This window comes from Falco peregrinus, chromosome 2, assembly GCF_023634155.1.
Source record: "Falco peregrinus isolate bFalPer1 chromosome 2, bFalPer1.pri, whole genome shotgun sequence".
NCBI classification, from domain to species: domain Eukaryota; kingdom Metazoa; phylum Chordata; class Aves; order Falconiformes; family Falconidae; genus Falco; species Falco peregrinus.
This window is the reverse complement of record NC_073722.1, coordinates 64,360,849-64,376,110: the sequence shown is the minus strand read 5'-3', so window position 1 is coordinate 64,376,110 and position 15,262 is coordinate 64,360,849. Positions and strand designations below refer to the sequence as shown.

Here is a 15,262-nt window from a genome sequence, read left to right as displayed (position 1 = left end):
TGTGAGCCTGTTCGTACTCTGCATTATCTCCCCTTTAAGAATGCGCCGACCTTGGCACTGCACTTCCCAGTGATCATTTTCTGTGGCATCTTTGTGTTCCTGCCATACAAACGCCATCAACAACCATCTCTATATGCCTGGAAGCCCTTTCACTATAGGTGAGCACATTCAGAAACACTGTAATAAGTTCCTGAGGTCCGGACACTGAGGAACTCATCCAGGTCAGCTTGCCATAACCCAGAGCCGTTTTTGTCACGTGTTAGGCAGCAGTGTATCTTTTCCCCTTGGCAACAATAACAGCTATTTTTCTGCATCCTCCTTAACGGTCTTGGACTGGACCAACTCCTCAGTTTGCTAAAGGGCTTCCTTGATGCTGTCAGCCACCCATCAAGAACAGGACAGTTTCAATGGATGCAATGATTTCTCCAACAGCATTATCAGTACTTTATGCTTCAGAAGCCACACAGGTGTTGCACGGGTGGAGGGAGTAGGAGACAAGGCTGAGAGAAAAGACTTTTAATTTTTATTCTCACCTTGCCCCGTAGACATTAATTTTCAGTTGCACCCTCATATTACAAACACTGGACAGGCCCAGGTATCTGCTCTGCTGCCCTGTTCCGGGGTATTCTCCAGTGTTGTCCTACAATTACACCCATGCCATGCCACAAGTGGTATTGCTGTACGTCAGCTGCACGAAGCTCCAGGCAAAAATCTATCCTCCTGCATAGGCTTGTTATCACAACATGCTTATATTTGCCTGCTAGCCACAGAATGATTGCGCTGTGTCTCAAGGTCTGATCATATTTCCCTAGGCTTGTATTTTCTACTTATCAGTGCAGCTGGGATTACACAGCAGCTGGCTTGGCAATCTAGAGCAAACTGAATGGGCTGTTGACTCAGAGCGTAGCTGCAAATATGGCAGTCAAATGTTTGGCAACCTCTTCTAGCACTGCACATACAGAGACAAGTAGGTCCATACCTTCTGCACTCTGGGTTCCTGCAGCCCACACACGCTTCTGCATTAGGTTTTCAGCCCTTCACTGGGTCTTTCAGTTAGCTTTCTCTCCACCCTCCCTCCTGTATGCATCACGTGGATTCATTGCTAGGGAGTCTTTAAGGTCTCCAGAATTTATGTGATGGAGCCACAGTTGTCAGCTATCTAACTCAGTTAACTCCGCCTTCTCCTGCATCTTCTTTCTGGGCAACTGAAGCAGTATTGCTCCACCTGGAGCAAGGACACTCACAAACTCCAGGCAGCCTTGGGCAGTGTTCCCAGCAACTGCTTCTCAGTCATATCCTGGGGTCACTGCTCGCCCGTAAGTTGGGAAGCAAATTTTATGGTGGTTTTGTTACCTTTATCCTCCAGGTAGGTCTGTGCAGACACTCATGTCTGCCTTTCTCTATCACCCTGATCCTGGCAAGGGAATTTTGTTCAAAATGAAAGTTTTTTTTGTGTGTTTGAGATCTTGCATAGAGTTCTAATTTAGTTTGATAGTGAGGGTGGTTTTCTTTTCCTTCTCATTTTAATCATGATCTTTTGTTGATATATGGCTGCCAACAGTCCTGCTTTGAGTGGAAATTTGAACTACAGATCCCCAGAGGTGCCTCCAAACCAGCACTGCTGTAATTCTTCCCCCTTGTGAGTCTCGTTGGCACCACTGTACTTTATCCTTCTTATTCTAGATAATAACCAAACTGAATAGTTACTTCAGTAACATAATTAGCAAAGGTAGAGCTACAGCTACAGCACACACTCTGGCCATGTTTACAGACTGCCTTTCTCTTGCTTCTCTTATCCTGGTTTCTTTCCTCCCTGTACCAGGGATGTTGTTATGGAGATTTTTTTCAGAAACAGAGAGAAAAAGCGGTACAAGAAATACAAAGCACTGAGAAGGGTATGGAAGAAACCCCAAATGTATCTTTTGCACTAATAAATCCATTTTTTTCAAATCTTTACGTAGAAAGCTTCTGATGAAAAGACCAGACCCTCAAACACTCCTGCTCTGTGGACACATTCCCCATCATGCTACATGGGCTCTTCGCAGTGCTGGGAGTCCCCACAAACAGCCCACCAGCAACACGCAATGCTAAAGGAGGCAGTTTGTACATACACATGTGCACATGTGCAAGAGCAGTAAGTAGATGACTTGGTGGTAGCAACTGAAATGCACAGAAACAGCAGCTCTGCATGTAGCCTCTCCCCATTCAAGCGGACAGCTCACCACCCAGAACATCCCACCTGCACTGCTTTTACATGAGACCTGCCTTTGCCACAAGACAGCTGCTAAAATCAGGGAAAACTCAGATCTGGACCCCGTGTGGGGGGGTTGGGCAGCATATTGACACTAACACAGCACAGCTCCACAGTAACAGGGACTGCTACATTTTGTAGGGTCACATCAGGCTGGGCAAGCTCAAAACAGCCGGCAGCCAGGCAAGCCCTAGCTAGAAGCACCATCTAGCCTGCCCTTGTCTTACAGCTTCTCCTACATGTCAGCAAAGGTGTGATCATGTTGTCTCAGTGCAAGGTCTCCTATGTACTTACAGGGCCTGCCATACAAATCTGCCCTGCAATCCTGTCAAAAAAGTCTGCAATACATCTTTCATATGTATGTGCTAGGTGGTTTATGGCTCTGGGCTGCTGTTCTTTTTCTTGTGGCTATAAACATGTGCTGCCTCCAGGACTTCATGAAACAAAGTGGTCACAACCACTAGACAGAAAAGGTCTTAAGAGCCTTTCCCCCCTCTCAGAATTGCTGAGAATCCCTTCAGTGACCAGTACTGGCTTTCAACACTTACAAGAGATGCCCATGTGGCTCTCAAACCAATAGTAACTGGTAGGCAAGATAGAGAGAAGCAGGCAAAGGAAGGAAAGGGAAAAAATAAAATTGAAAAAACACAACTACTCAGAAAATACAGTGGCAAATTACAGCAGCTCCATTCACAGCAGTACGCAGGGCTGTTCAATGATCCTGCAGTTGTTTACCACCAACACACCAACAGGATGAGAGAAGCAAGGTCTAAAAGAGATTAGAAAATAGGTACTTGTAAATACACTGATTGCTCCAGTTTTCCAGATTACACCTTATTTTAGCTCCTCAAAAAATGCACCAGAACCTGGTAGTTGTTTGGTGTTTTCAATTTCTCTGGATATTGACCTTGTTATCTTGACTTATTCCCAGCATATATGTTGATAGAGCAACATAAGGACCTTAACTACAGTCTGAAGACAAATGCAGTCCCCGGTCAAGGCTACTTCACACACTTTATAAAGGCTCAGTTCCCATGACATTTCACATTTTTGTGAATGCATTTCACATTTTTCTGCCTACCATGCAACGAAAGACAAAGTAGTATTCCTGTCCTCACTTCATACACCAGGGTCTGAAGGGATTATGGGCCAGGTCCACAAAGACTGGTCAGAAGCAATATCATGAGACTTGGTGCAAGGACTGACATGGGCACTTCAGTCAAAAGCCAATGCTTACCCCCATCCTGCATCTTCCCAATGAGGCTCAGTATGGCAGTGCTATCAGCATCTCTGGTAGCTTCGCTGTTGCCACAGCAGCATGCAAGCACCTTGTTCCCACTCATCAGCTATCTCAGTGGGCTTCCTGACACATGGAAATGAGCCCAAACATCTCATCCGTGGTCATAAGGAATGTCTGCACAAAAGCAGGATCCTTAGCTTAGCTATTTTCACTAGGCAGCTGAGAGAGGTGGAAATATTTAGGGAAGAAAAATCACTGCTCTGCCTCTCCCCTTGCTTCCATGACAGCCCTCAGGATTGGTCAAAATGCACACAGGCAACATTCTGATGCAAGGCATGCAGGTAAGCAGCCTGCATGCATATGTCAAAAAGCGCAAAGCCCTGTTATTAACATTATCCCTCACAAGTGTTCCTACACTAAGGAAGTTCCTAAAAAATCCTCTAGCTTTCAAGCAAGGTCACTAAAAGATCAGATATTGACCTGACAGGTAAGCGGAGCCGAGGCAGTTCAGCCTGCAGAGCAGATGCAAAAAATGCTGAAAAAAAGCTACAGTCAAAGAGGAAGGTACAACAGCAAGTCACATGTCACCTTCAGTGACAACTGACCCATCACAGAAGCATCCCAATTTAGTCTTCACTTGGAGGCTCATTACTACAGCATAACCCTTGGATGGGAAAGCTTCCACCCAAGCAAAAGCCAAATATCCTCCTTACAAGCATGATACGAATGTACCAAACCAACTTCAGTTTGGAAAAAACACAACAGAGAGAAATGTCTGAAATGCTTAACATTGGTAATGATATGAAGAAGGCAAATAGGAAAGAATTGTTCAGTATTTCTCATAATACCATAAGTGAGGGAAGCCAATAAACTACGCATGGTGGCAAGGTTTAAAGCAGCACATTATTATCATACTACTTTTTCTCTCAGCCCATCTGCTGCTAACTACTGCTGGAGACAGGACACTGGGTCAGTAAGTCTTCAGACTGATCCAGTAACGCTTTCCTCGGGGGTGTTCTCACTGAGTAAGGTAAGGCATCTTCTACCATCCCCCTAACAAAAATGAGAATGATTGTGAGAAAGAGAGGGCAATTAGAGCTAGTTAACATAAGTCAGCTTCTACCCAGCTATTGTGTAGACAAAACCTGGGGAAATACATGTGTTATTCTCTTCTCCCCTGCACCCTATTGCTCTAATAAATAAGATATCATTACATCAATGTAAAAAGTTATTTCCTAAAGAACAGATTTGCAAAGCTTTGACTGGCTTAACATTGCTTTCCCTGAATTCTGTGTTAAAACTCCTGTTGAATTCAATGATAGTTCTGAAGGAAGGTAGTAATGGCAGCAGAGGAGAACACATCTCACATGCTACTCCTCAGACTAAAGCTAAAAAGCACCAAGGGAAACATTCAAGAAGCACCCAACACACATTACCTGTCTCTATCGCTAAAACCCAAAGATTCAAACAGAACAAACAGCTCCTCAATACCAACATGCCAAAGTCAAGTGCAATCACAGGGCATGGCCTATCATTTGCACAAAAGCTGTGGAAACTGTGGCAGGCTGGAGACCTCAGCTCCAATATACCTTATACCCTGCTTTGGCCTAGTGTTAGTGTTGTTTCATATGGGAACATGATGTGTTTAACGTTGTTACATATAGGTCCGTAATTCTGCAACCTGCCAAGCCGCTGACTTTCAAGTCAAGAAAAAGAGACTTTGCTAATGATTAACTTCCTCCCTGTTTCCCAAGAACAGTTACAAGGCAAAAGAGAGGAACCCTAGCAGCACAGAAGAAGCTGTAGTTTCAGCTCAGCCCATACTAGACTCCACAGGAATCCAGTATACTCAGTACTCTGCTCAACTACCATCTTCTGGCTCCCATTAGGTAGGCACATACTGCAACGAGCAATGCCCTTAATCCAAAGACTGTATTCAAGCCTCAGGATATCCCACTACAACAGAATAGACAGTTCCCATGAGAGTGGGATCTTCGTCTGCTTTCCAGTCATCAAAAAACCTTTCCCAGCCCATCCCTTGCTTCCAACCCTGCAGGAACCAACAACCTCTAAATCCCTTCTTCCTGGATATAGGCCAGCATCCTAAGGGTTAATTATAAAATAAATATTGATCAGAATCAGTCTGTCCCACACCCCACCAGACGGTGCAGCTGTCAAACAGCTCTGTCAGCATGTAAGAAGAATTAATTGTGCCGCTGGTCCTACAGCAAGCTCACAGCAAAGTTACATTTTAACTGTCAAATTAATTTCAAGACTTCATTTTCTTCTTGCCATTTTAAAATCACACACACAAAAATAAAAGATACAATATTTCTGGAATATAATAAAACACTTTTGCATGATCTCTAGCATGGTTCATTTAATACACTTTGGGGAGCTTTTACAGCTTCTCTCAGCAAGACTCACATGAGCTCCATGCAATGATTCAGGAAAGGTTTGCCCTTGCTCCCTCATATATATCAAAGGCACTTTTCTACCACATTTTAATCAAATCTATAGGTTGCATAAAACTAACAAGGTATTACTTTACACAGTACGCTGCCGTTTAAGGTTTGCCTACTACAGGAAGAAGAAACCTTACCAACTGGTATGCATTTAAAATGTCCTTTTATATGCATTTTAAATATTTATATAAAAATATATTTAATATACTGAAAATAAAGAGCTGTAGTGAAATACAGTAACAGCCTAGACAGATGCAATCATGGGGCTATTTCAGAAAGTAGCTGCTGAGGTCCTCAAATAACATAGCCAATGAAGAACCATCAGAGGAAGAAAGTCACTGAAACAGTGAATTATTGGACCAAAAAGGCTTCACTGCAGTAAGGAAAAAAAGCTAAAAGAAGCCTCAGAAGAGTCACTTTGCTTAGCAGAAGATGTTGAAATCACGTGACATATAATAGCATTCAGCTGAAAATAATATCTAGGCCTGAATAACTGGTTACTTTATCACCCTTTCTCTTTCCTGTTCTAAGGAACATGGGAATTGCAGATTTCAGGCTGTTTGAAGTTTCTGTACAGTTGTATTTCAGGGTGTTGGGAAGTATACATCTTCTCAAAAATAACAAAGGTGAACTCTGAAGGGGGGCGGGCAGTGAAAATAATACTTAAAAAAATAAAAAAGGAAAAGGGTAAAAACAAGAGGACCACTATCTTTTAGCCTGGTGCAGACCAGCTTTTCTGCCTACACTTCCCTTCAGGCATAAAAGTTACATTAATGACACTTGCTCCCTTGCTGTCTGCAGCACAAGTGCACAAGAACTGCCTCCACTGTGTGAAGGCGAGGGCAAAATGACAGAGGCTAGAATTTAAGCCCCTAAAAGTCATCAACCAAAGATGTAGCAGCTATTCTACAGTTGTTCCAAGCCAGTGAACTGTCGATCCACAGACCAAGACTCAGAGGGTGCACAGGACCTTGTGGAACAAAACTGCACAAATTTTCAGGGCAAGGTTACTGCACACTGCAATGAAGAGAATCAACACACGATTGAAAAGAAGAAAGGTTTCTTACTTCTATTACTATGTCTACTCACCATTTTACAATGTGATTTAGGAATGATGATTAAAAACTGTCACATTTCTGCTGAAGTGAAAACTGAAGCATCTGTATCTGCACTGCTGCCTCCCATGTCCATTAGCATAGAGGGGTAGCCCCAAGGCTAAGGAGCTGTGGGCAGCTGTCAGGGACCACCTTGCACAGGAGGCCAGCCCAGCATGAGCAGAAAGCGCCAACAGCTGTAGGAACAGCACTTTTTGGAAGAGTAACTGCTGCCTGGCTCTGGAGCCCACATCCAGAAGATTACCCAGAAAGCAAGGTCTTGAGAAAAATCAGCTTTCCCCTACATTTCTACCTGCAAATGGGAGAACACGGCTAAAGCCAAGCCTTGGTCACACCAGCCTACCACAGACCTACAGGTTACTACACCTGGCTGTATTTCTGCTATCCTCACCTGTAAGACCTGTAGACCCACCTGATAACACCACCTAGTAAGGTGGTGTCTTCTTTGGAAAGCCTTTTTTGCATTACTTAAAAGGAATGTATTATACCTATTTCTGGATGGGGAGTTTAAAAAACAAACAAACAAAAAAACAACAACAAAAAAAAGTGTGTAATTTAACTACCACAAAAGCTGACTTCAAACACAAGCAGGAAATGTTCAGGCTACACCACCAGTATTTCAATTCTGTGGACATCGGCTTTTCTGGAAGAAACACCTGCATGCATGCTACAAGGCCTGCCATGCATACAAACGTTTTCTATACAAGATAATTACTTGCAAATTACTCAGTATAGCATAAAGGTCTTCCATGACAAACAACACAACATACCAACAAAGAAGTTTGCTCCTGCTATACCAGAACTATCACTTTTTCTCATCACAAAAAAAAGTGTACAAAACTACCTGGTTTTACTTAAAAAAAAAACAAAAAAAACCCAAACAAACCCAAACAAAAAAAAAACCCACCCAAAACCCACAAAGTGGTTCATCTTCCAGTCACACTGTTATTTGGTAATACCAAAAAGCTAGAAAAAACCCACATAACCTAAAATTTTATTCTAATATAACATGCACCCATTTTCACGCTTTACTTGAAGCACATGCGGATTAAGAAAATATGCTTGTCAGGTTGTTATTATTCAGTAGGTATAGTCTCCAGAAGAGCTGGCTGAGAATGTTCTGGAAAACTCATTCTTTCATCAGAAAGGTGATCTGTCAAAACTAAAACTTCACAGAATGAGGGGAAATTCTGAGAAATCCTTTTTGGAAAAGAAAAATGCATATAAACCAGCAAATTCCAAATTGTCAAAATGCCCAACTAAAACATCCTCTAAATGAAGAGATTTAAACTAATCTTGAATGCTTTTTCATTTGCAACCACGTATTAATCTTTTTTTCAATCAAGTTTTTTTTAAAAAAGTTGAAATTAAAATGCAGTGCTTCCAAATACCATAAATCCAATATTTTCACTGATGAGTTCTCATGCCCTTTTCCCCACCGCCAAATTATACACTGATTAAATTTGAGAGACTAACATTCCAGTCAGGATGGGAAAATTTTCTTTTCTTTTTGCCTCAAAATCATTTCGGCATGATCAAATAAGCTTTTTTTCCTCTGGCTTTTCTCAGCAGATAGGGAGTCTGCACTGTCATAGTCATGCACACAGCCACACTCTACTGCGTTCCTTCAGGATTAGGATTTTATGGAACAAACCATCTCTAATGAATGTTAAATATGAGAAGCAGAAAACAGTGTAAGAAAAACAACCATGTTTATCATAAATTTCAATTTCTTAGAGAATATCAGGAAAAAATCCCCATTGCCCACAGCAAGATCTTGCCGCACATCATACATTTTAGGAACTAGCTGTGGCACAGGAAGAGAGATCTCTGTTATTGTTTGTTTGTTTTGGTGGTGTTAGTTTTTGGGGGTTTTGTTTGTTTGTTTTGGCTAGGGGGCACGCATTTCTGATGAAAGTAACCCCTCTGACAACAACTGCAACACAGCACAAACCCAGACTCAAGAGAAGCGGTTATAGCTGCAAAACCATCAAAACCTTTCTTCTCTGAGCTAAAATTACCACTGCCATTTTCACCCCATGCTTCTGACATGCGAGACATCTGAAAAAAACCCTTCCTTTCCAGCTCCTGTCAAACTCTGACTCAAAGGGAAAAATATGAAATGGAAGCGTCTACGTGGTCGTTTTCCATCAGGACCATATGGAGAAAAGACAGCAGTCCCAGGAGGTTCGTGCAGAATTCTATTCCCTTACCTGAAAGTTTTTTTTCACGTCAAACAGTTTAATAATTTCTTCCTGCATTGGGACCTCATCTAGTTACAAAGTTGTAAGATAGAGCACACCCTACCACCACCATTCAAAAGTCTGCCAATTTTGGGAGCATGAGTTATGATCACCACTCCCATTAAAGCCTGGCTGAACAGCTGGATTTACGATAGCCGTATTAACAATTTTTTGCCTTTTTTATCATAACAAAATGGAATATGGCATAAGCAGAGCTGACAGTGAGTATCTGAAGACCAGTTTCTGCAGGCGACCTTTTAGGTGGATGATGTCAGTGAGCTGTGGCAGGAGAGTCAGCTCCTGAGAGTGACAGTAATGGGCAACTCCAGCAGGTCACAGCTGCTGAGCACCTAATTGCAACTTGAAAACCCAGAGTCCTGGGTTATTAATGCGACTGCTGATAAACTCCCCTATGTCTCCCCCCACAGCCATTATTGCTTTTATGATAGTTTTGAAGATACAGTCAGTGCTATTTATGTGATGAGCATCACATTAAAGCTGGTGTTAATAAATGCATGGCTCGATATTCCTGCTGTTTACCTCCCTTTTGGCTCAGCAACATCCCCTCCAGCTCTGAGACTGCTGTGAATCTATGATACCAAATGCTTTGGCACAGCTGGTTTGAGCTACCTCCTCTGTACCAGTGAGTCTCCTGCTTTCTGTCAGGAGAAAATACAAAGTTTCAATCTCATCAGGGAAATTAGATCACCCATTACTTCAAGCTTCACCCCGTACATTGTACAATGCCCTCGCTGACTTGCACTTTGCCTGGGGCAAAGTCCAGACACTTTCTGCTAAGCGCAGGGCAGAACAATTGAAAACTCCTGGTTTTATTAATAGCCACCTGTTAACTAATCAACATCAATAAAATAGAAAGCAACCAGTTTTAAAACTTTATTCAAGACCTACTTAGCACATAAAATCATCTGAAGCACAAATGTTAGTTAAAATGAGTATATCCTGGGCTGCCACTTGTGGAAAATCAGAAAGGCCATAAAAGTCCCCTTAATGCCATTTATCTCCAAAAACCTGCACATCTCTAGAATCAGATGTTATTTCAATTCTCTACCAATTTCACTCCCCAGCTGTAGCGTAAGACTGCAAATGTTATTCAACTCTGACAAGCAGGAGGTTAAAAAAAGCAACAAAACACACCAAACATGGCAGGGCTCTGATTTTATTGTCTCTGTAATTTCCATAGTAAATGTGCACAGCATATACACAAAAAGACTGCAGGTTTTCAGGGTTCTTTCAAAGAATGAAATAGGAATGCCTCGCTGTCAGCCCATCCGAAAAAGTTAGCTTGGAATGCAAAAAACAGCCCAGGATACAACTTTCTTGCACATCATCATAAGTAATAGAAGTTCTTCAGATAAATTAAACTACGGTTGTTGCTGTGCAATTTTATGGTTTGTTTTTTTTGGAGCTGCACAAGTGTAACTAATTATCCACGTAGAAAAAAATTTAGTAAGCCATGTTTTCTCCAACACAGCAGAGGAAGAATAACCAGCTTTCTTAGCTCTAATTTGCTAGCAGGAATTCTTAAAATATAAATATAGCAATAGTGTTGTCACCAGGAAGGTGACATCACAGCACACTAACTTAGTCAAAGTGGAGGAACTCTTTACCATCAAAAAGACCATTTCTATTCAACAGATTCCTGAGCAACCAAATATTGCAGTCTCTTTAACAGCTGGGCAGTCAATGCAAAGCATGCACTTTCTTCCTGGTTGCCTCTACAAGTCAAGCCCACCGTTTGTGTCACCCACTGTGTCATCTGCATCACGACCTCTGGTACAACACTGACATTACAGGAATACCCAAACCCATGCACAGTTTAGAGCTGGTATTTTTAAAAAGTGTTTGCTCTGTTGAACATCAAACAGATATCCACAAAAAGACTGAAGTTCTGACATATTATGTACTTCCTAATTTCCCCCCCATTTCAATGTAAGCTGAAGTGCTTAATTTTCTGGATCCAGCTGTAGCTCCCTTAAACCTCCCTAAAAATCCCCACCTGAGTAGGAGTTGTCTGCCTGATCAGTAGGCAGCTCATATTGCCTGTGCACAGCTCCCCTTGTGCTAAGGGACTGCAGCTGAAAAAAAACCTGATACATGCAGAGAATCTATCTCCTTTCAAGGCTATGTGCACAGCATCCCTAAACTACCTCTCTAGCAATCCCAGCCTTACAGATACAGCAATGCTTATGTTCACATTAACATACCTAGCGGTTAATATCAGAGCCCAGTAACTTCTCAACATGCTACCCCTCTGTTGCCCCAAGCAAACCTATAAAAAATGTGAGGCTCTCAAGTTGAGCCCAAATGCCTACCCAATTAACGTAGCTGTCATTTATCTCAATGCTTTTGACATTAATATGGCACTCCAGCATCCTGCCAGTGATATAATGCCAATAGGATCAGATCTTGTTAGGCAGGGATGCAAGGAACAGCATTTCATGAATTTTTTTAATGACCTTCAGTATTCCTCCCCAATCCAGGCTGTTTCATCAAAACTATAAAAAAGGGAAAGTTTCAGTAAAGGCAGAGTTCAGCCACTCTGCTGTTCTCTTTCCCCATTGCCATCACTACAGCTCCATTGCCAAAAACGTCCACGGCACCTTCCCAAGCAAGTAAAAGATGACACAGATGACATACTCTATGCCCCAGAGAACTTAATTTCTGACACGTTTTGAGACAAAGAGCAACAGTTCAAACATGAGAGGGCAAGGGGTCACCCTGGAGATGAGGGAAGAGACTGACGGCAGAGCAAAAAGGTAAAGAGAAAAAAAGTAGTTATTCAGGGTTTTTTTTCCCACAAAAGGCAGCTGGAAAGGGGAGTACGTAAAGAAAGAAAAAAGAAATATTCAGTGACATATAAAGCAGGAGGAAATAAGAATCTCTACCAAAACACAGGAAGAAAACAAAAACCCATTAAGAGATTGATGAGAAGAGGCAAGTGTCGTGAATGTGGAGAGCATTCTGTATCTCACTCAAAACGTCAAGATATTCTCAGAGCAACCACATTTAACTCCTAGCACAAAGGGCTGATGGTGACCTTGAGCTTGGAGATCTGTTTAAAGGACCATAAGCTTCCAACATTTAAAAGTCAAAAAAAGTATTTCAGAAAGAGTACAACCAAAGCCCATTGCATTTCCCTTCTGGCTGTTAACTTCAGGCCTCATTCGGCCAGCTCTTTCTTTATCAAATTATTTACCAAGTGCATTCACATAAATGGAACCAAAAGATTTATTTTTAATTAAAAAAAGAGAGTGAGAGACCTAAGCACACTCTTAATATTTCCAATACCTTTCATAACTTCATTTTAAAATAAATTTTAAGATTCACCTTTAGTAGCTGCTGTAATAGAGCTATTTTTCATTGACTCAGTGAAATTCCTTTCACATTCCTTTTACTATGAGAGTTAAATGCAAAAACAGATCTCATTTTTTCTAAAGCAGAAACTTCCTCCAGTAAGGAAGCAAAACAACTAAATTATTTAACTGCCATGTATAGGTACAGTGAAAGGAAAATTAAATCATTAGCCTTTTTCAAAACAGGAAAAGAAAGCAATCTCTCATCAGATACTTGCTTCTTCACCTATGAATGTTGCACTAATTACATTCAGAAGCACACAGCAAGGTTATTAGGAGAACAGGAGGCATTTTCTAGCACTTCAAAAATTGGACTTGTCTTTCTCCCAGGTCTTCCTGTATTGCCTGAGTCCTCCCACTACCTAACACCTCCCTGGCTCTTGGAAAGCATCATCACCACATCCCTAGTCCCTAAGGAATGAGGTCAGGGGCAAACTACTGGTAATTGCCCCTGGGGATCTGACCCATTTACTGAAGTCAAAAGAGCCATACAGCATGTGAAGGAAGCTGAGACAGAAAGTACTGAAGACATGAGTTTTATCTCCCTTCACTCCTTCTGGCAGTCAAGAGAAGGAGCAGCAAGTATGGATGCATGTGATACACCACCAACACAACATGGGCTCTCTACCACAAAGCTGGAATAAACCACACGTTTCAGAAGTTGCTTCCCAGTAATCCAGGCTTCTCGACACCCACCATGCATATGCACTGCTATTTACACTTATTCAAAGAGCATCTCCATGTCCCAAAGTGCCAAACAATGACGCTGAGAGCTTTGAGCTAATCTAACATTTGCTGTACAAAGGAGTGCTAAACCGTAAGTACCTGCAAAAATCTAAGCAGAGTTAATACCCATTTTCTCCCTGAAGGAAGAGCGAGTAGCAAAAACAAAAGGATATCATATTTTAGATAAACACACAAGAGATTATTATTTCCTATTAGATATAAACCAGAATGAAAATATAACGTGTTTCAAGGACAATAATACAAATAAGCAAAATTTGAGATTCTGTTTCATGCAGTACCCATGTCTACTTTTCATTACCACCTCTTAAACACAGAAAGCTAAACTCTTCTATTTTTCAAGGAAGTGAAGCTTGAAAACATGCAGGTTACATCTCAAAAAAACCCAAACCCAACCCACGCAAAAAAACCACCAAACACTCCCTCAAATTAACTTTTCCATTTCTTTTACTGTGTCAGTTACTCTGTCCTCCTCCCAGCTGAACAGCACCAGCTATTTAAACAATGACCCACATTTTTTTAAGAACCCATTTTTCTATGAACCCATTAGCGAACCCATTAGCAAACCCATCTGTCTCAGCCTGGGTATGCTGACATGGAAGACAGAGGGAACTGTGCCACAAGGAGACTTTCACTGGCAACCCCGAAGGGTGACAGGGTCCTGTCAGAGGGAGTCCCTTGGAGGGATGCCAGCTGGGTTCAAGGGTGCAGCACAGGGCCCTACCCGCATGGCATTTGAAGCTCTGCAGGAGATACAACCCAGGCAACCAGTTGCTCTCTAGATGATGTTTCCTGGTCTCCCTTGGGGATTTTGGTTTGGTGCCACTTGATGTTGCGTCAACTGTCGCACTGAGGCCTCAGAGCAGCTGTTAATCAGCAGCTGCAGGGCACGCGCACCCGGGCAGAGTACACCAAAACAGAGCCACCTCCAGATATCACTGCTCACACAGGTTTTTTTAGAGTAAAAATGAAGTATCTCCACGTTCTGTGTGTGCAGCAGCAGGACCTGCTCCAAACATACACAGGATTGTCTGTCCAAGCAAATTGCCAAATCACCACAGTTGGTGCAAGCCTAGCCACAGTAGCACAATGTGAGAATACAATGTATGCAAGAAAGAGCAAATGCTGCCAACCCCCCCCCCCCCCCAAAAAACAACAAACTCACACAAAAAAAACCACAACACCACACCACAACCAAAAAATCCCAACACTGAGATTACAGTTATACGACCAAATACAACAAGGCCAGGACACCACCACAAACACTAGCATGTGCTCATCCACATACAAATTTTTAGCTCTGTTCCTGCCATGGGTTTCAGCTCCAGCAACGATTTTCTCCCAACATCCAGATAAGGCAAAGGGTTTAGGGCAGGTCAAAGACCATATCTTGTAACTCAGCTGGAAGTAGCCACCCTGTTTTGGAGGGTTACCTTTGTATGTACAGCCTGATCACGCCATCCATCTCAGAGCTACAGAAAATACAGTGTAACCAAACTATAGCAAGGCCTCCAGTCGTCACAGTTCATTTGCTGGGTGAAGAGCAGACTGCATCCGATTCTCATGGGGGTCCCTGCAATATTGCCAAATGTTTGGATACTACTGTGGCAAAGGCAACACAGGACCCTGCAACACACAGAATAGGTTTGTTGTCCTCAACAAAGGAGTGATGTCATCACTCCCGCCCAAGAATGAACGAGTGAGCAATTTCTGGGAGTAAAGGACGTTAGATACATACTGTGGAGGGTCTGGTTGAACACAGTTCCCAGTCAAGCAGGCATACAAGTTAGAACAGCCTCAATATTATACTAGGCATACACTTACAGCATT

General features: G+C 42.3%; 1 protein-coding gene across 7 annotated transcripts in view; it reads right to left on the bottom strand.

Annotated features, from left to right (window-relative positions):
- Window positions 1-15,262, bottom strand: part of ADGRL3 (adhesion G protein-coupled receptor L3) — a 342,991-nt gene that overhangs the window by 304,806 nt on the left and 22,923 nt on the right. The window lies entirely within an intron of this gene.